This window comes from Vipera berus (genome assembly GCF_964194415.1).
Source record: "Vipera berus genome assembly, chromosome: 5".
In the NCBI taxonomy this organism is placed as follows: domain Eukaryota; kingdom Metazoa; phylum Chordata; class Lepidosauria; order Squamata; family Viperidae; genus Vipera; species Vipera berus.
Window position 1 is genome coordinate 44,862,179 of NC_138207.1, and position 24,214 is coordinate 44,886,392.

General features: G+C 39.6%; 1 protein-coding gene across 2 annotated transcripts in view; it reads right to left on the reverse strand.

Annotated features, from left to right (window-relative positions):
- The window catches only part of ARHGEF4 (Rho guanine nucleotide exchange factor 4), a 37,741-nt gene extending 20,466 nt beyond the window's left edge, over positions 1–17,275 (reverse strand). For both annotated transcript variants that reach the window (XM_081330131.1, XM_081330130.1), the window contains exon 1: positions 17,168–17,275. The gene's annotated coding sequence lies outside the window, so the exon portion shown is untranslated. The remainder of the gene's footprint in view (positions 1–17,167) is intronic.
- Between the last annotated feature and the right edge of the window lie 6,939 nt (positions 17,276–24,214).

Here is a 24,214-nt window from a genome sequence, read left to right on the forward strand (position 1 = left end):
TTATGTTCTGTTTCTTTTATCTGACTGTTACCTTGATAGTAGCTGATTTTGTCTACTCATACCATCGGATCTGGCCGGAGGGATATGCTACTGAATTTCTGTTAAAGAGTTCCATCAGGGGGACCCAGGAAAATAGTATTTTCTGTCACATGCTGTTTGAAACACTGTCCCTCTGGAGATCAGATGAACCCCCAAACCTGTATAATGTATATACTATATATACTCTGTATACATTATTTTAGAATTATTTTACAATTTCGTCAATATAGGATCACAGATTCCCATCTCCTGCATCCTAAAAACCAGAAACGGTAATGTCTTTGGCATTTAAAATACTAAAGATTATTCTAACAAAATAACAATCACTACACATACCAAATACTTGTAAACATCTGGGACTCTCATTTCATAATTTCCTCTGGTTATAGAAGCTCAGGAATGCTGGAAGGCTGTTCGCATGTATTTTGAAGCCTTATGCTGGACTAAAATTACCCCAAAATTCTTGTGACAAAAATTTCAGCATATTTGCATTTCTGTTCAGGATGAGTGGCCCAGCTGAGAAAGAATAGTTGAATAATCATTCTTTATGACTTTAGGTGTGCTCTTGCGAATAATTGAATTAAGAAGATGATGAAAACCTGCCTCTGCTAAAGAGATAGCAGAAATTTGCATTGAACTGCTAATTAAGAGTCTACAAGTATGCAACAGTAAGCATTTTTCAATTTTTCTTTTTATGGGAAAGACTTAGTGCTAAACACAGACTTCATTCCTGCTTGCATTTATCCAACCATCAATCAGCTGATATGAGAGGGGACAAGAAGGGATCTAGACTGAAGTCAGAAATCTGGGTTGCCAGCATATATTCTTTTCTTCCCCAGAAAAGAAATATTTGAAATTCATATATAATAGGTAAATCAAATTAATCTGAGGAGTTCTTTTTTCCAAAGAAGCTCATATCAATGCAGTCCTGATGATGATGACTACACAGCCCTTCTAAGAATAAAATTTTCTATTTCATTGATCCACATTTGGGGATTTACAGCAATAAGCTGTGTGTGTGTATTTGGGTGCACTTCTCCAAGGAATCTACCCACATTTCTGGTGTCAGTACTGTAAGAAAAACCTGCAGAATGCCTTTGCAATCATATACTGTAACAGCAATATCTTCATTTTTAGGAGTCAAGATTACAATTATAAGAATCAACTTTTATAAGCAAAATGAAGGAATTATTTTTACACTACACCTTTTTTGATCTCACAGTTGATTAAACTGATGCAAATTGACAATTGTTTCATTTTACTTCCAAATTAATTTTTATAAGCAAATCATGAAAATTAAGCATATTATCACAGAGCCTTCCTGTTAGTGAATACTAGGTTGCACTAGAATATCCATTCATTCCACAGAATATTTCTAGAAAAGAATGAAGGCTTTAAAAATAATCTCACAAGCATATTATGTATTCCTATTGTTTACTACAGTAAAACTATTTCAATGTATTATTCTTACAGTGGTTTGTTTATTTGTTCAATTTATGTAGCCACCCATTTCACCTGTGACCCTAGGCAGCATACACAATATAAATGCAAAAGCAAACAACTGTCTAGCAATTATAATAAAATTATTAAAACAATTAGAAACTATAACCAGAAAACACGAGAGACTTCAATTAGACTCTTGCACACAATACAGCTTTTTGGGGGACTCCATCTTTCCACAGGATCCCCAACCAAGTTTTCAGGGTCTTCCAGAAGGCCAATAGATTCAGGGCTAATCTCTTCTTGGGAGATGATGGTTCAAAGAAAGGATGCCACAGCAGAAAAGTCTTTCCTGGTTCCCATCCTAATGAAAATAGCTGCAATTTTTAATATAAATTTTAAAGGCTAAATACTGTCTGCTCATGCTTGTTTCATTTCATTTATTTACAGTATTTGAAATTACACCATATTAATGTTTCTCAAAGTGACTTTAAGCAGCAAGTAATAATGGTCTCTTTCCCAGCAAAACCTGTTAATATGTCCCCATACACAGAGATAGCCTAGCAAATATTAATACCTAATGAATGGGGCCTGAACATGCTGCATTCTTAGGACAATTCATTGGCCCAATATCCTTTCTTAATAGTCATGAGAGGATGTGGGTCCGCACTTTACCAACCTCAGAAGGATGGAACCCATTAGGATCAAATTCCAGACTGTGGGTAGAATTATCCTGCAATACTGCATTCTAACCATTGTGCCACCAGCACAAAAAACATAGGTACAACCCTAGTATAAAATTCGAAAGACAGAGAGAGTAATGCTAAATGGAAAAATACAGATGCTTCCTATAGCCACTCATAGTGAAGTGGCTAGAAAGAATCCTAGAAGTCATGTTCTATATACTTTTCCCAATTTTTATTGCCTCCATGAACAAAAAGGAAAAGTAAACAAAAAATGGATAAAGTTTGTGATCCTCTGGTTCATACTGTCTTTCTAACATCAAAGAATAATTGCTATTCAGCAAATCCATAATTCTTCACATCATATGAATGCCAAAACATTGGAATAAAGTTCAAAAATATAAAAGGTAAAGGTAAAGGTTCCCCCGCACGTGCGTGCTAGTCGTTTCCGACTCTAGGGGCCGGTGCTCATCTCCGTTTCAAAGCCGAAGAGCCAGCGCTTGTCCGAGGACGTCTCCGTGGTCATGTGGCCAGCATGACTAGACGCCAAAGGCGCACGGAACGCTGTTACCTTCCCACCGTAGTGGTCCCTATTTTTCTACTTGCATTTTTTTTACGTGCTTTCGAACTGCTAGGTTGGCAGAAGCTGGGACGAGTAACAGGCGCTCACTCTGCTACGCGGCACTCGGGATTCGACCCGCCAAACTGCCGACCTTCTGATCGACAAGCTCAGCGTCCTAACCCACTGAGCCACCGCGTCCCTTATATATATTCACATTTAAATGATATCAATCTTTCTAACGTTGTTATCAATGAATTTAAAAATATAACAACAAATAATAGGACAAGTCCAAAACCTTGGAGTACATGTTTTCTCCCCATGTAATTTTACAATTCCATCATAATGAAATTCACCATCAGTCTTTCTTAAATATGTCCCAAGGTATCCAGTAAACATGCAATAAAATATTTAGTGTATGTCTAAACTAGATTAATGAGATGGAAAAAAATTCACCAGTCTTTTTCAGATTTCTCAATCTAAATATTGCTAATAGCTAAAGAGCAGTTAACAAGCAATTTCCAAAATTTATTAGAAAAGGAACTAAGTGAACCTTAAAGGCGCCAACCATTGTTTGAGAAAGATGGCTATTCCCTTATCCCCCAAAGCAATAAACATGCCAGAGATAGGTTGGGGTCTCCTTGCAAGGAGCAACTGTATGGAGCAATATGGGTGATCTCAAGTCCTCTCTTTGTCCAGAGAGGAATTACAAAGAACCAGTCTACTTGCCCACTCTTCACTCAGCCATAGTGGACAGCTCTGCTTTTAGCAGACCTGTCTTCAGTACACTATTTCTTCCCCCAAAGTCCCAATTTTTTCCCCAAAGTCCTGATTTTTAGGCTCAAAAATGTATAGGGATAGTAATTCTAGCCATAAAATAAAGATATATCTGCTGCTTGGGAGAAAGAACATGAGGAATCTAGAAAAAAAACATTAAAATACTAAGACATTAAGTGAATGATATAAACTGACCACAGCTTTTCTCTATGTAGCACAAAGCTTTGCAAGTTGGAGCATCAGAAGGTTGAATGAATGGAGACTGCAGGAGAAACCTGTTGAAAATATTTTGGCATGTAGAAAGAACAAATCATTTCATACTAGATGAAGTGAAACAAAACTCCTCATTGGAAGTGCTAATAACAAAGTCAATGCTTAAAAGTTTAGGGCACAATATATAATACCAAGAGTCAACGGAGAAACCCCTAGACCTGGAAAAATCAAAGGCAATAAAAAATAGGCCAACAGAAGAGATAAGGTAGATAGACATTACCAGTGATGACAAAAGCATGAGCATACAAGAATTCAAGGAAGCAGTTTCTGAAAGTTTCCTTCTGAACTCATGTCTATTGTGTCCCCAAAAAGTCAGAACTGACCGAACAACAAAAATGTAAACAGAAAATGCTGAATATTTGGGAATGCTGGAATATCTACAGCTTTTCAGAATCAGACCAGCATTTCAAAATAATTTTAGGGAACTTTATTCAAAGCTTTGTATGCTCATGAAAAGTACCAACACACAGGTACCTGACATAGAGCCGCAACTGAACCTGGAATTTCAGTTGTAAGTTGTTGCAGTCATAAGTGACTGGTCACTATGTGACCAGATTCAATTTTATGATAATTTTTACAACAGTCACCACAGTTGTTAAGCATTGTCAGAAGTCCAAATCAAGCTTATTCAAATGGCCAGTTTTTGCTGGAAAATGGCAAAATGTGATCGCATGATTGCAGGACTCAACAATCAGTCATAAATGTTAGCCTGTTACCAAGCATCCTAAATGTAATTACATTACAGTGGGTGTGATACAGCAGTCATAACTTTGAGGACAGGTTGTAAGTAACATTTTTGAGTCCACTGTAACTCTGAATAGTCCTTAAACAATTGGTTCTAAGTCAACAACCATCTTGTATATGCTTCTTATGCTTCTCATTCTGCCTATGATTAATGCCATGCTGTGAATCCTTTAGCTAACAATAACAGCCATTTCAAATATTTCTTACAGCATCATTTGTTCATTTCAAAACAAACTTCCCTTAGGTTGCAGAATAAATCAGGAAGCCCCCTTTATAGATACCCCTTTATAGATTTTAATCTTAAATAATGACTAAAATCAGCAACTAATTGACTCAGTATTCTTTTACACACTGGAAAGTGTACAGAGGATAATCTAAATAAGAAGCTCTTGAGAACAGTTTAATTATGGAAAATATACAATTTTCCTTTCTTGCAGATATTTATACTTTGCTGCAAACATACATATTTGCACTAAAGCTCTGTTCAAACATATGGAAAATAAACCAAATAAATCTGTGAACATGGATTGATTTACATGGCCAAACTGGAGATAAATGCAATTTGTACATAGATATCTTTGGGCAAAATTGAATACTGAATATGGGAGCAATGGGGGAAGAGTAGATACAATGCTTATCTATGAGTTTTTATTATAAGAAGCCCAGGAACAGAAAGTCTCCCCTACACATCTGCAATGTATTTATAGCTGTATAATTACAGTATGAAAACCTTTACCAGGGTTCTTCAAATTATAACTATTCCAGGACAAAACCACATGTAAGCTGCAATCTTATATTCATGTAGTAGGAGTTCCATACAATTCATTTTGACTTATATTTGAGCAGATGGAGTAACGCTGCACTCTTGATTTTATTTCTAAATACAATATTAGAACATTCTTCTCAACCACAATATTGACAATAATTTAAATATGAGCCAGCAATGTGCTGCAGCTGCCAAAAAGCCAACACAGTCCAACAAAGAATGGTTGCAAGAATTGGGTATGCCTAGTTTAATGAAAAAAAGGACTAGGGGTGACATGATAGCAGTGTTCCAATATCTCAGTTGCTGCGACAAAGAAGAAAGGGTAAACCTATTCTCCAAAGCATCTGAAGGCAGGACAAGAAGCAATGGATGGAAACTAATCGAGGAAGGAATCAACCTAGAGATAAGGAGAAATTTCCTGACAGTTAGAACAATTAATCAGTGGAACAATTTGCTTCCAGAAGTTGTGGTTGCTCCAAAACACTGGAGATTTTTGAGAAGAGATTGGACAACCATTTCTCTGAAATGGTATAGTGTTTCCTGCTTGAGCAGGAGGTTGGACTAGAAGACCTCCAAGGTCCCTTCCAACTCTGTTGTTCTCTTATAATCACATTTCTTTGAAAGTACAATTGTTTCCTACTGTAGCTCTACTTTACTAAACCCTTACTAACCTGTCTTTGTTCCCTCAGGTTGCCTTACAGCTTTTCTCACCCATTGCTTTCTGCTACCTCAGTAGTTCTTGGTTCTTTCCTCTTTGCAGGGTTACTTTCCATCTTCCCACTGGATCACCTATATTCTTCCTGCTACCTTCAAATCCCTCCAGACTAGCTTGAAATATTTCAAAACGATGCACTCATTTCCAGCCACCTTTCTTATTTTTTAATGAAAGTCTTTGTTTCCCATGGCAGTTGGTTGTAGACCAGATTTTCCTTTGAAGTAGTTCTAGAGCCCAGGTGGGGGGCAGGGGGAGAATAGAATAGAATAGAATAGAATAGAATAGAATAGAATAGAATAGAATAGAGTAGAGTAGAGTAGAGTAGAGTAGAGTAGAGTAGAGTAGAGTAGAGTAGAGTAGAGTAGAGTAGAGTAGAGTAGAGTAGAGTAGAATAGAGCTGGAAGGGACCTTGGAGGTCTTCTAGTCTAGCCTCCTGCTCAGGCAGGAGAACCTATATCATCTAAGACAGGTGACTGTCTAGTCTCTTCTTTAAAATCTCCAGTGATGGAGTGACCATGATTTCTTGGGGTAAGCTGTTCCATTGATTGATGTCCTCACTGTCAGGAAGTTTCTCCTTAATTCCAGGTTGCTTGTCTCTTTGATCAGTTTCCAACCATTGTTTCTTGTCCTTCCCTCTGGTGCTTTGGTGAATAATGTGACCCCCTCTGCCTTGTGGCAACCCCTCAGATACTGGAACACTGCTATTATGTCTCCCCTATTTCTTTTTTTCTTTGGACTAGCCAAACCTAAGTCCCGTAACTGTTCTTCCTATGCTTTAGTCTCCAGGCCTTTGATCATCTTAGTTGCTCTTCTCTGAATTTTTTCCAAACTCTCAATATCTTTTTTGTGATGTGATGAGCAAAATTGGCTGCAGTGTTCCAGGTGTAGTCTTACTAGGGTTTAATAAAGTGGTACTAATACTCCATGTGACTTTGATTCTATGCCTCTGTTTATACAACCCAGGATTGTATTTGCTTTTTTGGTTACTACTACACACTGCTGGCTCATAGTCAAGTGATCGTCCACTAAGACGCCAAGGTCCCTTTCACAGTTACTATTTTTAAGCCAGGCCTCACCCAATCTGTTTTTGCACCTTTGGTTTTTCCTGCCTAAATGTAAGACTTTGCTTTTCTCCACATTGAAACTCATTTTGTTGGATAGGGACCATTGTTCAAGTTTATGAAGATCTTTTTGGATTCTGAGTTTACCTTCTGGGATGTTGGCTACTCCTGTCAGTTTGGTGTCGTCTGCAAATTTGATACTCACAAATTTATACTCACAGATAGAATGGAATACACCACAGAGATTAAGGCCCTTCATCAGCAGAGTTAAAATTCCCTGCAAAATGTTTCTCCCTAATCATATCCTCCATGCAGTTTGTGAGTCCCCAGGCAGGACATAAAGGCAAGGAAAGAGGCTCTGTTTACTCCTGGGTCTTGCTCACACTACCACAAAAACTAAGCTCCAGCAGCATAGTACTTCTGAATATTTAGCTTCAAGCCACAGATTGGCCTGTTCTCTAGGAGCCTTAGGGCATCCATGGAATATAGCTAACAATTTGATAAAGCCACAATTACATTTCGTGAAGATATCCAAGGAAACAGTCCTTTATTTATTTATTTATTTTTTGCAGGAAGATAAGCTAGACTGCTTTTTCTATTGCCAAGGTATCAATTAAATGTACTTAGTAGCTAGTATTGTGTGCTCAAAAATAAAACCAACTTCCTTTGCCCTTCCAGCTTCTTTTGCTATGCCACCCCTACTGCAACTTGCAACATCGGGGGTCCTGATTTTATTTTTTTGTTGTTCTGATCTGTAACTTTCTTCAAAGTTCTGCTCATCCTCAACAAAGAACCTGTCATAGGTTCGTTTTTGTTTGTTTGTTTTTGTTTGTTTTTTGTAGTAAAGTCTTATCATACAATGTTTAATGTCTGGAAGGAGAAAAGGCTTTGTTCTGAATACCTTATCTTATACATTGTATTTTTTTATTTATTTATTTTAATTCCATTTATATCCCACCCTTCTCCGAAGACTCAGGGCGGCTTACAAGCTTAGCAGTAGCCTTCATTCTATGTATATGCCTGCTTATTAGGGCTTTCACACACACCCCAAGCGGCATTATTACAAAGTCAGCTTATTCCTTATTTCATAATTCAAGATTTTAATAGCAATGACTACCAATAAAATTCTGGTTCCCCCTGCTCTACCTTCACATCTGTCATTGATTATTTCACTACTTCTTGAATAATATAAGTCTAGCCTATATTATAAAAAAACAGAGAAAAATTGCATTTAGCACTGGATTTCAGTTCTTTTAGAATCAGTGCTGAACTCCTAGGAAAAAACAGTAGTTCCATTAGCAAACATGGGATCAAACAAAAAGATATCATAGTTTTTTTAGTAACTTTAGGCTAAGAAGGGGGTTGTTGAGTTTCTAGAGATTGGAGGATTTATTCAAAGGCTTGATAACAAGTAGCACATTCATATTTTCCATTTAACATTACTGCAGGATTATTTTGAACTTGAAGTATTTGTTGAAGAATTAATGGCTTTTGCTGATAAAGTCCAAATCCTCTTCCTTACCTTTCTCCTATACACTTATACATCAATGTCTGAATTTCTGAATGGAACTAAGTAGGCAATAAAAATATATCATTATTTTTTTAAAAAAATGATTTTTCCATATTATAGAAGGCTTGTTTCAGCTATTATGCCTTTTTGCTAGAGAAAAAGGGGAAAGAAATCACTTTTGTGTCCAAAGTTCCCACTGGTCATTTTGTTCATGCCCTTCTACACACAAATGCTCTAAAATAATTAAGAGAATGGGATAATCACCATTGAAGACATACATTCCACAGTGCAGCTGTCAGTTGTAAACACAGATTCCTAATGTACTCTAATGATCCATCATTAATCCATTACAGCTAATTGAGCATTACTTATATTTCTGCACATATATTCTCAGAGGCCCAATAGTCTCAATTATAAAGCAGTCCTGGTTCTAGCAGTTTGAGGTTTTCTTACAGTAGTTGCAGACAAAGAGCCATTTTCTTGTGTAATAGTTCGTCAATTAAGTGCTCCTTAAAAAACCCATTGACCCAGCCTTTGGGCACTTTAAAGCCCACTCGCCAAAGAGGGGGAGCACCTCTGCATTCAGCAATGTAGGGATCCATCCAGAAGTTATTGGCACCTGCTCAATTTACCATCTAGCTGCAGTCTTTTTTCCTTGCAGAAGGATAGGCAAGAGGAACAGGGTGAGCTGGGAGACAACGTGCTGATGAATAACAGGAGACAGGCGCAGGTAGACAGTTATGACAGAAGAGATGCCAAACCAGAATCAGACAAGGAAGAGCTGATCTGCTGATTAATCTTGGAAGCCCTCATACAGTCCTGCTTCTCAGTAAAATGCCAGAAGAAACATAAGCACAACGTTAATGATGATGAGAAAAAGCAAAATGACAAACACCACCACACGTTGAGTGTCCGGGTTCATATTGCACCGGAGGAATGTGTGAAGAGCACTCCATCGGTGCCTGCTCTGATTAGATCCCTTTGCCATGCTGACAATAGCTCTGGCTCTAGAAAAACAATATTTTAGCAGCTTAGCAGCACTGTCTCTGGAAGGAAAGCCAAGGAAGAGGGGGGGAGGGTACAAACAATGGAGTCAGCTTTCAGAAAGCAAAACTTAATCAATTTCCTGCAACCATTATTATCAACTTTCAAGCATAATGCATGCACATGCTGGAACGCTGTCTTCCCTTTCCAAGAAATTCTTATCTTTGTTTTATCTCAGCAAATCATCAGCTTTTCATTTTATCTTCCAGAAAAGAGCTGCCTCATTGCATTAGCTGAGTGAAGCTCCTGTAGCAGGAAGCCTCTGTGTGCTGGAACTCAGGGATCTCAGCAGTTGGACTGGCTTCCCAAAGAGCTTGTCGGCTATTTGCTAAGCACTGTAGCTAGGATACAGGCAATCCTTAGCAACTAGAGAAAGGGTGGGCATGAGGCTTTCCAGGAGAGCTGCAGAAATGGATGTCATATCATTCTCACAATATAGCTATATACACACGCACATAAGATATACATAAATTACTAGATGCTTTTCTGCAGATGTAGATAGAAATATATTGAAATATATTGCAACTAAAACAAGGAGAAGCTTTTGGTACCTTAACATGCCATTAATTAATTAATTAATTACATTTCTATACCGCCCACCTCAAGGGACACGGTGGCTCAGTGGGTTAGGATGCTGAGCTTGTCGATCAAAAGGTCGGCAGTTTGGCGGGTCGAATCCTGAGTGCCGCGTAACAGAGTGAGCGCCTGTTACTCGTCCCAGCTTCTGCCAACCTAGCAGTTCAAAAGCACGTAAAAATGCAAGTAGAAAAATAGGGACCACTACAGTGGGAAGGTAACAGCGTTCCGTGCACCTTTGGCATCTAGTCATGCCAGCCACATGACCATGGAGACGTCCTTGGACAAGCGCTGGCTCTTCGGCTTTGAAACGGAGATGAGCACCGGCCCCTAGAGTCGGAAACGACTAGCACGCATGTGCGGGGGAACCTTTACCTTTACCTTTTACCGCCCACCTCTTCTCTATCCTATCAGTAGGCCCGTTGGGCCACCAGAAGGCCATGAGTATGGGGGAAGATCTCACCTCCAATGGGCGAATATTTCTGAAGGCAGGGTCACACCAGAAAAGGCTCTCCTCCTGGACCCTGCAAGTCAAAATTCTTTGGCCAATGGTGTAATGTATTGGGATTTTTACTTGAACTGTTTCACGTGTCTGTTTGAATGCTGCTTAAGGTTGCTCAATGGTGTGTCTGTGTAACAGTCACTGGCTAAGCCAGACTTCATGTCTCCAAGAAGATCATTGGATGATTTGGGGCGGGAATGGGTTCCTTAGTGGCCAACCATATAAGTAGCTGCACAGCAGCCTCTGTTTCAGTTCTGTTTCTGTTTGCCTAAATAAAGCATGTTCCTGTTTGCAACCTTCCATCTCGCTTATTGCCTGCAAAGAACTGGCTATACAACACTGGCGACGAGGATGGGATGATGCTTCTTTGAAAGAGCTTGAAGTCACTAGGGGTGAGGCCAGCACAGAGCTTGGCAGGGACCGCGTTTCCCCCCCCCCTTGATCTGCTTAGCAAGCCACACTAGAGACCACCCCGCCCTGTGGACCAGTTCCAGGGCCTATGAAGAAGAAGCAGCACGAGGCAATGCGAGACACAAGCCGCGAAGACGTCTAACCATGTCAAAGGTCGGAAAGCTTGAGGAATTCAATGTCACACACCCAGAAAGATGGTCATCCTACATTTCAAGAGTAGAGAACTACCTCCACGTAAACCAAATCACCGAAGATGGCCTGAAGGCTGCAACACGTCTCTGTGTCTGTGGGCCTGCAACATTCGACATCACAGAGAACTTAGTCGCACTGGCACAGCTGGAGTCCATTACTTATGCGGACCTGAAGAAATGGCTCAGTGACCATTTTCAACTGAAGCTGTGGGTGATAGCTTGGAGGTATGCCTTCGAACAGTGAGTACAACAACCCGGCGAGACGGCCACAGAGTTCATCGCAGCATTGAGACAAGCTTTGCACCTCTGCCAATTCTCAGACTTGGAAGAAAGTCTTCAAGATTGTCTCCTCTGTGGACTAAGGAGTAGAGAGCTCCAACAAAAACTCTCTTGCTCCAAGAAGCCTTAAAAGAAGTTATGGCAGATGAAGCCGCCGCCGGGCCGTGAAGGCATTGTGGCCCACCAAAAGCACTCCACATGAAGAAGCCGCCAACATGAGGACGCCAAACATCAAGAAGACATTGACTCCAACCACATAGTTGACAAGATCCAGTGGCACCACAACAAGGAACTGAAGCCCCCTTACAAGGCAGTTCCCTTCCTTCAATTTTTGGGCTGTGGCGGCTGCCAGCAATAAGCAGACTGCCGATTCCGGACAGCCACGTATCAGGCCTATGGGAAATCCAGCCACATTGCAGCTCTCTGTAGAGGTCACTACAAGGACCGACAACTGGATGAGCCATACAGGAGAGGTACCAGGGCACTGGGACAGCATAGAATAGGGTTCTGCTCCAGTTGCAGGATTGTCTGCCACATGGGAGCTTGCCGCCCACTTAAACCAAAACTTTGGCTTCAAGTCGAGCTGCAAGGCGTTCCTTTCAGGATGGAACTGGACACTGGTTCAGGAGTATCCATTATTTCACTTGAGACTTTCCGGTTCGTGTGCAACTGCAGCAAGAGGTGGGCCAACCTTAGGCTGTCCAACATCATTTTAACTGACTTCCAAAATTCCCAGGTAGCCATCAAAGGCAAGGCCACTTTGGCTGTCAAGTTCAAAGGGTTTTCGGGCCTCCTAGATGTAATTGTGGTGGAGGGCCAGAGAATGAGTTTAATTGGGCTTGATTGGTTTGATGCACTGGGTATTCAAGTAACCATCGTGATTTAATAATTCTAGAGCAGGGCTTTTCAACCAGTGGTATGCGTACCACTGGTGGTACGCGAGCACCTGGCTGGTGGTACGCGGCGTCGCCTTCCTCCCTCCCCCCGCTTCCACCCCTGCTCCGCTTTTTCCCAGCTCACTTGCTTGCAGAAAACATGCTGCTTGGCAGCAGCCTGCAAAAACCCTACCGAGGGTGCGCCAAGAGCGCAGGTGCAGAGTGAGGCCCCGCCCTCCCCAGGGACTCGTTGTTCAGCAACCTGATTGACTTCTTCTCATGTTGCCCTTCCCCCACTCTTCTTACTTTACAAGTAAGCTGTTCTCCAAAGTGCCTCCTGGGTGCACGGGGTCGACGCAGCAAGGCCGGTGCATGGGCGTGACTTTATTTCCTCCCAGAGGACACTCCCCAGGGCTGAAGGAGTGACCATGGTGAGGTGGGACCACCGCGCCTTCCCAGAGGGAGTGGAGGAGGGGGTTGTGGGGGAAGTGTGTCTGCCAGCTGGCCGACACGGCCCTGCAGAGAGTGGGCTTTGCCCGGGACAGTGTGCATGCCTGCCCCAGCATGCCATGTTCAGGAAAGCAGGGGTGTGAGACACTGGTCCCTGCGGCCGGGGTCCCGGGAAGGCTGCAGCAGGTTGGACCGCCCAACCAGCCCGCCTGTCAGCCGGGAAGGTGAGAGGTTGCAGCGGCTCTCAGCGCAAGCCAGTCTCAGCTCTGCCTGCCTGAAGGTGATCTTTACTTACATCAAGCTTCCTCCCGCCACCGCCTCACTTTGGTCTCCTCATCAAAGACACCCTGCTTCCCTTCACCTCGGGGGGGGAGCATTGGGGGCCCGCCCCCTTTCCATCAGTGGAGTTCCGTGTTCACCTGGAGCACCTTGAACATGTGGAGAGAAATGTAGGGACAATGGGAGAAAGGGAGGGAAGGAAGGCACCCACGCCAGTCCCACCCCCCTCTACCAGAGACCCATGGATTCCCCACACACAGGCACCCTGCAACCTGGATGATTTTTATTTTTTTTAATTTTTATTTTAATCCCATTTATATCCCGCCCTTCTCTGAAGACTCAGGGCGGCTTACAATTTAAGCACAAATCAATGTGCTTAGCAATAACCTTCATTCTATGTATATGCCTGCTTATTAGGGCTTTCGGGGGGCCCCGCAGCGGCATTATTACAAAGTCAGCTTATTGCCCACAACAATCTGGGTCCTCATTTTACCTACCTCGGAAGGATGGAAGGCTGGGTCAACCTTGAGCCTGGTGGGATGCGAACCTGCACTAATTGCAGGCAGCTGGTGTTACTTAAGGAGGCATTAGCCCACTGCTCCACCAAGGATGATGAGCTGCCCCCCCCCCCCAGCCATTGACTTCGCTTGTCAAAAAGTTGATCACATGACTCTGGGACACAGAATGTCATAAGTATGAATCAGTTTCCAAGCATCCAAATGTAAATCACATAACCCTGGGGATGCTGTAATAGTCATAAGTGTGAAAAATGGTCATAAGTCACTTTTTCAGTGCCCTTGTAACTTCAAACAGTCACTAAGTGAATTGTTGTAAGTCGAGGACTACCTGTATTTTATCATTTTTTTTCCTTTTTTTTGGTCAAGTTTTTGACACCTTGCTGGGGGACTGGTGGTACTCGGATATTGTCTTATCCTAAAAGTGGTTCAATGGGTGAAAAATTGAAAAGCCCTGCTCTAGAGGACATTATAAAATGCTAGTGTGGAAAGAACCTTACCCTTCTCTCAGATGAACCATTTTTAAAAAATAACACCAACTTTCCTCTTTATGTTGAAGATACTTGTTTATAAAGTACCAAGACTTGTATGATAGGTTTATCATGTGCTGCTGGTAACTGAGTGGTGAATATAGAAGCAGATCCCACATGAAGATAAACAGTACTCACCTGTTCAATATTTAGATGATCTGTCAAGGTTGTTCTGTGGACATTGCCAGGAAAAGGGATATTAATTATTTTAATGTTGTGATTTGCTTTGAACCTGTTAAAATTATTATTATTCTGTAATGATGCATAATAAGGAACAAAACAAGGTAGTCTCTAATTTTTTAAAAAATATATAATAATCATGTCCAATGATGAAAATCAGATTTCAGAGAAATAAATAAGATTTGTTTACTCTCTCTGTACCAGCAATATCAGAGTTATGTCTGTCAAAATCTTTGGAAGAAAAAAAATACCCAAGGTCACTGCATCATTGTAGTCAAGAAATGGAAGGAAACCAGTATTGCAAATTTCAGAGATTTGGTACTTCATATTATTAGAAACCATTTCATAGGAATAACTCAAGGGTACATTAGGCAATATGCAAGATATTAGGATTAGTGTCCCTTTTCTCAAGCTTGGAAAGATTTTATTCCATTTGCTAAAAGTTCAGACTGAATTAAGAGACCTTTGTCAATAACAATGAAGAGGATTTTGCAGGCAAAAGAAAATGATTATTTTGAAGTGAAGAGATGTCATGAATTGACATTTGAATCGACATTTACTTTGGCTCCTTAATTAATTGTGTGATGTTTCTGAATACAATGCTTTTATTCTAATCTTTTAATTGCCAAAAGTGTGATTTTATGTATGTATTATCTATAACAAGACAAATATTATTTTGGTAGCTTAGCTTGATATTTTGGTATTATATATTTGGAGAACCAATATGGTGTAGTGATTAAATCAGAGGAATATAGCTTTTGCTCATAAAATCTCTACATAATATCACAAGAATTTCTGTTATTTTCCTTTTATATGAAGCAAGAATGATTTAATCCATCTCACACACACACACACACACACACACAGCCTTGACAAATACTTAACATTATATATATATATATATATATATATATATATATATATATATATATATATATATATATATACAGTATATATATATATATATATATATACACAACTTAGATTCATTCATGGAAGAGCTAAGCATCTTAGCACCATTTTTGAAGTAAATCTTGCATCAGATAAATATCAAAATGTTTAGAACCCTTTACTGTGCATCTACTAGATTACATCATACTCACTACAGACCAATCAGTTAATTCAAAACAGGCTATTAATTGGAGATGATGATCATGAAGCAATAATTTTAGGTCAGCAAATTGCTAGGTTTACTGATTGACTCAGGGCTCTGTTCTGGGCCCAGTGCTCTTCAACATCTTCATGAGGGAATAGATGGGGAACCCATCAAATTTGCAGATGACACCAAGCTGGCAGGAATAGCCAACACTCCAGAAGACAGGCTTAAGATACAGGAAGATCTGGACAGACTTGAACATTGGGCACTATCTAACAAAATGAAATTCAATGGTGAAAAAAGTAACGTTCTACATTTAGGCAAGAAAAACCAAACATACAGGTATAGTATAGGTGGTGCCTTGCTCAATAGTAGCAACTATTGGAGTCCTAGTGGACAATTACTTAAATATGAGCCAGCAGTGTGCTGCAGCTGCCAAAAAAGCCAACACAAAGTTGCATTAACAGAGGGATGGAATCAAGATCACATGAAGTGTTAATACCACTTTACAATTCTTTGGTAAGGCCACACTTGGAATACTGCATCCAGTTTTGATCACCATGATGCAAAAAAGATGTTGAGACTCTAGAAAGAGTACAGAGAAGAGCAGGAAAGATGATCAGGTGACTGGAGGCTAAAACATATAAGGAACGGTTGCTGGAATTGGTTGTGTTTAGTCTAATGAAGAGAAGGACGAGAGGTGACATGATAGCAGTGTTCCAATATCTCAGGGGCTACCACAAAGAAGAGGGAGTCAAGCTATTCTCCAAAGCATCTGAAGGCAGGACAAGAAGCAATGGATGGAAACTAACCAAAAAGAGAAGCAACCTAGAACTAAGGAGAAAATTCCTGACAGTTAGAACAATTAATCAGTGGAACAACCTGCCTCCAGAAGCTGTGAATGCTCCAACACTGGAAGTTTTTAAGAAGAGACTGGACAGCCATTTGTCTGAAATGGTATAGTGTTTCCTGCCTGAGCAGGGGGTTGGACTAGATGACTTCCAAGGTCCCTTCCAACTTTATTATTATTGTTGTTATTGTTATTCATACAGTATTGTCTTAAGGACTGACTTTCCTCTGCTTGCCAATCCAAGAATAAACTGAGATTTTTTTTTTCAAACTCCTCCCAGCAAGATGAGTCAGATAGAATATAAAATGTCCTTTCCTGAAAAGTTATCTATTGCCTACTTTACATGGTAGCAATTTGACACCTAGTGGTCTTTCACTCCAATCTTCCAAAAAATTAAAAACAGATCAAATAAAAAAAATGTTTATGTCACTTCCACCAATTATGAGATATGTTCCTGTAATTCTTCAGAAGATAAGGATGCCAAATGTGGCCCTTGACTCCTTTGAACTTATGGGTGATACTTCATTATTAAAAGGACTGCTTTATAATTGGTGACATGGGCTCACTGGTAGGTTTAGACATTTATTGCTTTGGCATTGTGGAACCCATCTCTCCTGGGAGGTGTTTTAAGCATTGTTACTAAGTATTTTCTTTTTGAAGTGTTAATGATAGGGATGTTTAAATATGTTTTCAGTTTCATAAGGATATCAGTCTATACATTTAAGCTACAATTTTAAGTCCTGCCATGAGATAAATGAATTTCTAGAAAATGCACAACATGAAATGTATTTTATTTGCCTTAGTTACTAAGAGCTGCAGTACCTCATTGATAGCAAGTTGTTCTCCTCCACCACCTGGGTGGCCATAACGATGACTTGAACTTCGGAAATCTTCATATAAATCCTCTTCACTCCCAATGTCATCACTGGTTTTCTCTAGTGATCCATCAGCAATTACTAAAATGACAAATACATACATATATAGGCATATTTGTTTAAAGATGTTGGCAAAATCAGGATGGAAGTATTGTGATTAAGCAATAATTTTAGGGCTATGAAGTGCTTTAGATGTGCAGGCAAAAATATATTGCAAAGCATGTGCTCTGTCACAGCAGAATCCCAGGAAAAGTCACCTTTGTCTTAACGAGTTGCAGATACAATACGATACGATAATCTTTATTGTCACTGTCCCATACAGAACAACAAAATTGAAAAATCCACATCAACCCCACAAAACCCAACAAAAACAACAAAATACATATCAACATACCACCCACTCCACATATACACATTTAACCCCTAAAAACACCCTAACACTCTAAAAACTAAATACAGAAGTTCTCTCAGAAACTGCATTCTGCTGCATTCAAAGCCAAAACCGCTTTTGGATAAAAACTATTTCTCAAGCGGCTGGTCCTGGTCTTTATGACCCTATACCTCCTTCTAGAAGGCAGAAGCTGAAAGAGATCATTTCCGGGGTGCGTGCAATCCTGCACAATCTCCACAGCTTTCTTATAACACCTGGAGGCATAGATTTGATCTAAAGTAGGAAGAGTACACCCAGTTATTCTCTCCGCAGTCTTTACGACCCTGGACAGCATTGTTTTTTCCCTGACTGTACAACTCCCAAACCACACACAGAGACCATAGGTTAACATGCTCTCTATGGTACAGTGGTAGAATGCCAACAACAGGTCCTTTGAGAGATTATGCTTCCTGAGAATTCTCAAGAAGTATAACCTCTGCTGTGCTCTCTTCATCACAACTTTGGTGTTTGCTCCCCATGTCAGATCATCTCTTAACTCCATTCCCAGAAATCAAAACATGATGTATGCAACCCCACACTCTGAAGCATCTTTTTTGCTACTGAATCCAGCATGTTTCCCTGTCAATAATTTATAAAAAATATAATAGGAGTGTTTTACAGAGGTCTTACGAGGAAAGCGCATTAGCTAGTACTCCTTGGAAAAAGAATAAAAAATTGGAATCTATTATACCATAGCATGCATCTTCTTATAATAAATTAATTTCTTCTAAGGGCACTTCTGCTTCAGCAGCATTTCACCCCAATCCCACATACAACAGCTTGAAACCAGACATAATTGTATTTCCATCTGCCAATCTCAAAATGCAGAGAATGTTCAACATCCTGAACAGTGTTTATCTCCCCATCACCACCAACCCTGACCAATGACAAAATACAAAGACCTATCTCTGACTGGGGAAAAAAATCCCATTATAAAATAAACTGCAATTGAATTTCTCCTTTCTCTATATTTCAGAATATGTGTAGGTGTGCAATCAGGTGATTTGTAAAAAAAAAAAGTTAACAAAAACATTGAGATCCTTTGCTGTCATTTCTCTGTTGCATTAACAACCACCCCATGGCCAAAAAAAAGTAGTTAAGATGGAAATTTAAGTTCACAAGCAATTTAGAACCAGGCTTTCCCCAATAATTGACACTAACACTTTATGTTTCTAGGCAGCTGAATGATGGTGGTAAGAGATAACTAAGTTTTACACTTCCATCTATTGGAAGTTACAAGTTCAACAGGATGCTAATCTCTATGGGATAGCTTGAATCTTGGAGCCAAAAGTAGAATGAGGCAGAAGTTTCTACAAATTGGAAAACAGATTGCTCATACAGTATGTATAGTCACAGAAATTCCAAGAAAAGGATGAAATTTTCTGTTAATAAACAGAATACAATAAGAAAACAAACCATTATCTAAAATAGTTGACATTGTGAGTACCATAAGGTGCAGAGAAGATTCTAAAGTGGTGCAAAGCATTAGCATGAAATACCCGAAGATCCTAGTCCATTGGCTGGCCTTAAAAGAAGCTGCAATCTGTTAAACACAAGGACCACAAAGATAGTAACAGTATCTGGCCTCAAAAGGACTGTTATTTGGATTATTAAAATGTTACAGCTGAGAAAGAGTGAGAAACAATTGCTCAGCCCTGCCCTATCTCAGGAGAATGCATACAGGCAGTCCTCAACGTACGACCACAATTGAGCCCAAAATTTATGTTGCTAAGTGAAATATTTGTTAAGTGAGTTTTGCCCCATTTTACGACCTTTCTTGCTATTGCAGTTGTTAAGTTAGTAACATGGTCGTCGAGTGAATCTGGCTTCCGCATTGACTTTGCTTGTGAGTAGGTTGTAAAAGGTACTCACATGACCCTGGGACACTGCAACCATCATAAATATGAACCTGTTGCCAAGGATCCAAACTTTGAACATGTGACCATGGAGATGCTGCAACGGTCATAAGCATGAAAAACAGTCATAAGTACCTTTTTTCAGTGCTGTTGTAACTTTGAATGGGCACTAAATGAATTGTTGTAAGTTGAGGACTACATTTATGGAGATCACAAGTTGCCCTTCTTTTTCAGTTCTTGCCTCAGTGAAAACTTTTGTTGCACACCAATCATCCTAATTCAGTCACAGAAGCACCATAGAGTACTGAGAGATACATCCATTTGAAATAGTAGGAAAGACACTCCTGGTTAATGAACCTGAAAAAGCAATAGTATACGGTAACTAGGAAAAAGCCAGCTTTGTAGTTTTTGTTATAGGAAGAAGAAAATATTTCCTGCCTAGGTGTTGAACTTTCCCCCCATCTACTTATCCTTGATTCCTGGAATCCTTCCAGGTCTGGATATCTCATTTTTCTGCTTGTCTTATCTCCTTCCATTTATTTATGACAACACAGGCTTTCCAATGTTTTAAATACCAACAACAGTGATATACAAAGCAACATCCAAATGAAAATTGTAGCATGACAAGGATGCTGAGATCGATCAGAAGCTGTGTGCAAAAGAATACAGTAAGTAGAAACATCAGAAGCTTTGTGCAAAGATCAACTGCATAATAGAAGTAACAATTGCTGGTCTATAGTGATAATTGGGATAGGTTAATCTCAATAGATCAATCTTTCCAGGAGACTCCCTATCAAGACTACTGTTCATCATTGCATTGATTCTTCCACAATAATATTGAACAAGTCAAGCCAGGGCTATCAAATATCAAAAACATCTGCTAGGCTATTCATTTCCTTTTCATGTATGATCTGAAGCTGTATGGGAAAACATCATCTCAAATAGAATCACTGCTCAATACTGTCCATATATATAATCAAGATATTGAAATAGAATTTTGATTGGACAAATGTTCCCCCCTTATCATCAACAAGGGGAAAATAGTGAAAACTAAAGGAATCAAGAGGCCCTATGGAAATAACATCAGGGTCTAGATCAGGGGTGTCAAACTAGCAATGTCATGTGATGTGTCATGACGTATTGCGAATTTTTTTCCATTGCTGGCAATGGGGTGGGTGTGGTTTTAGCAGACACATCTGGCCCAGGGGCCAGCAGTTTGACACTCCTGGTCTAGATGAAGATCACTACAAATACTCAGGCATTCTTCAAGTTTATAACATCAAGCACACTGAAGTCAATAAGAAGATTAGAAGTAAATACATTATATGAAAAATATCTTAAAAAGTCCAAATTCACTGGTGGAAATACAATCAGTGCAATTAACATATGGGTATTCCAGTCATTAGATACATAGCTGGAATAATGGACTGTACTCAAGCAGACTTAAAAGCTCTGGATATGAAAACTAGAAAAATAATGACAATGAATTATGCCCTTTATCCACTGAGCAATACTGATGTACTCTACTTACCAAGGAACATAGGTGGGCATGGAATGTTGCAAGTACATAAGACAGTTGACAAAGAAATAAAAAAGCATTGGAAGAATATCTGAAGAGCAGTGAAGAAGATGCACTAAAGTTAGTATACCATGAAGGCTTCCTGAACAGTGGAGAGTCCAAACTGGCCCACAAGAAAGACCAAATAAAGAACAAAAAAAGATATGGCAAGGCAGAATTACATGGCCAATAAATACACACACACACACTAGCAGGCAAAACAGATAAGTCCTGGCAATTACTAAGAGCAGGAAAGTTGAAGAATCCTTGGCAATATGAGAACAAGCTGTAAGAACAAATGCATACTAAGTCAGAATTGGGAAAAGAGTGACAGCAAATGCTGGCTCTGCAAAGAAGCTGAAGAAACAGTGCACTATCTAGTTAGTTGCTGCAAGAAGATTGCACAGACTGTCTAAAAACAATGACATGACAAAGTCATGCCTGCAAGCATAAACTGGCAGGACCTCAAAATCCAATATAAATGGTCTTGCTGAATATATGACCAACTATTTTATAAAAATACAGCATTGACTAATTTATATTGGTTACAATATTTAAAAACAAAAACAAGACAAAAAACACAGAAACAGCACAAGACAAAAGAACAATTGCGAAGTTAATAAACTCAGAAGAGAAAGGAAGGAAGGTGCATTAATTGTCCAATTTGTAAGAAGTGAAGTTGCTTATTCTACCTAAACCTCCATGCCTGCCTGCACTACTACTATTTCCACTGTCATGCCACTATGTTATCAGAGTCAACCATGAGGCAATAACCACCTGCTTGAACAAGGGGTTGGACCAGAAGACCTCCAAGGTACCTTCCAAATCTGTTATTTTGTTAAAGTCTGTGTTTATATGCTATTGCTAAAAACCCCACCCTAGCCTACTAATACAGTAATGGGCAAGTCTGATTATATGTGTGTGAGAGAAAAAGCACAGCCTAGGCCCCTCTGTGTTATTTTCCACATGTCCAGAATAACCATCTGTATTGCATCATTATCCTATATACAACTGATCACTATCAAAACCAACAACTACGAATGATTGTACTCTTAACATTTCAGTGGCATTCACAAGTCACTTCTGCACTCTTGCCAAGAAAACTGCAGGGACTTATCCAGGTAGTAACAAGGAGTCAACCCTGATGCAGACTCAAACACACACACACAAACACAATAACAATGAAGGGCTGCAGAATTAGCAATGTTATCCTTGCACCTCCTGAACATGAGTCGATTGCTACTTGTCTGAATAATGCCTGAAGAGGGTTTCTTTGTATGAACAATAGTACATCAGTATAGTGTGTGTGCAATCATATGCATGTTGCAATAATGAAACTTTGGTGTGTTGCACATACACATATAGAGACTATAGTGTGTGTATACATACTGTAAAACATATGAATAGTATTAAGGCACATGCAGGTTTGCCTCTGCCCACTAAGCCACTAAGCAATGTTCTCCAACTCAGTAAACCCCATTTTGTCAGTTCTTTGCACCCCCCCACCTCTAATGGGAAAAAAATCATTCTAACAAGATCAGTTACTAAACCAAGCCATTGAAGCTTTTGAAAAAATAAATGGTTGATGTGGGAGGAATGTCTTCTTAGATCAAAGTATTTCCTTTTGAACTGTTCCCTTTTCCACAGCATGGAATTTTATTGTTTCATCAAATGTTTCATTATTTTCTTCTTTAAAGTGCTGTCTCTGCCTGTTCCATTACTGAGCTATATAATTTTCAGCTTTAAGACAAATCTCTCCTGCCATTTTTACAGCTTTCTGCTCTCTCCTTTGTTGCTGTTCTTGCCCACTCTGTTGCTATATGAATCGTATTGATATGAAAATAAAAAATTATAATGTATGCTAAAATCTATTCCATCTATCCTAAGCCCCGTTGTAACCCAATGTGTCAAGCACATATTTTGTTTTTTTGGATTAACCCTCATTTAGGGGTCAGCTCCTTCAGTGTGCTAAGCAATCCTACAAAATGTTATTTCACTCTGGATTAGCTGTTCAAGCTTAATTAAAGAAAACTGCAGTGGCAGGTTTCAGCCAACTGTTCTGCTGCTTGCAGCAACTGCAAAAAAGCTGCTTCAAATAGTAAGATGAAAATAAGAGTCAGTCAATTTATGCTCTAAACTTGGAGGCAGGAAAAAAAGTTGACAAGCCATTGCATTCCAATCACATTTTTATACAATTTGCACCCCACCTTTCTGATCAGGGCACTTAATGTGGATCAGATTTTTTTTCAAAAAAGCATAAAACAATTATGTCATTAAAATTGCTATAAATCCACTATTAAAATTAAACTAGAAAGATCTGGCTGAATAGAGATTCAACACTTTTATTTTATTTATTTTTATTATAATCCCATTTATATCCCGCCCTTCTCCGAAGACTCAGGGCGGCTTACAATTTAAGCACAAACCAATGTGCTTAGCAATAGCCTTCATTCTATGTATATGCCTGCTTATTAGGGCTTTCCCCCCCCCCAAGCAGCATTATTACAAAGTCAGCTTATTGCCCCCAACAGTCTGGGTCCTCATTTTACCTACCTCGGAAGGATGGAAGGCTGAGTCAACCTTGAGCCTGGTGGGATGCGAACCTGCACTAATTGCAGGCAGCTGGTGTTACTTAAGGAGGCATTAGCCCACTGCTCCACCAAGGCTCTCATAAGCAGATATCCAAAAGAAGTGTATGGGAAGTCATCCCCCCAGAGAAGGAAATATTAAAATGGCAGAAAAATATAATAATAATAATAATAATAATAATAATAATAATAATAATAATAATAATAATAATAATAATAATAATAATAATAATAATAATAATAATAATAATAATAGTAATAGTAATATAAAGTTGGAAGGGACCTTGGAGGTCATCTAGTCCAACCCCCTGCTCAGGCAGGAAACCCTATACCATTTCAGGCAAATGGCTGTCCAGTCTCTTCTTAAAAACCTCCAGTGTTGGAGCATTCACCACCTCTGGAGGCAGGTTGTTCCACTGGTTAATTGTTCTAACTGTCAGGAAGTTTCTCCTTAGTTCTAGGTTGCTTCTCTCCTTGACTAGTTTCCATCCGTTGCTTCTTGTCCTGCTTTCAGGTGCTTTGGAGAATAGCTTGACTCCCTCTTCTTTGTGGTAGCCCCTGA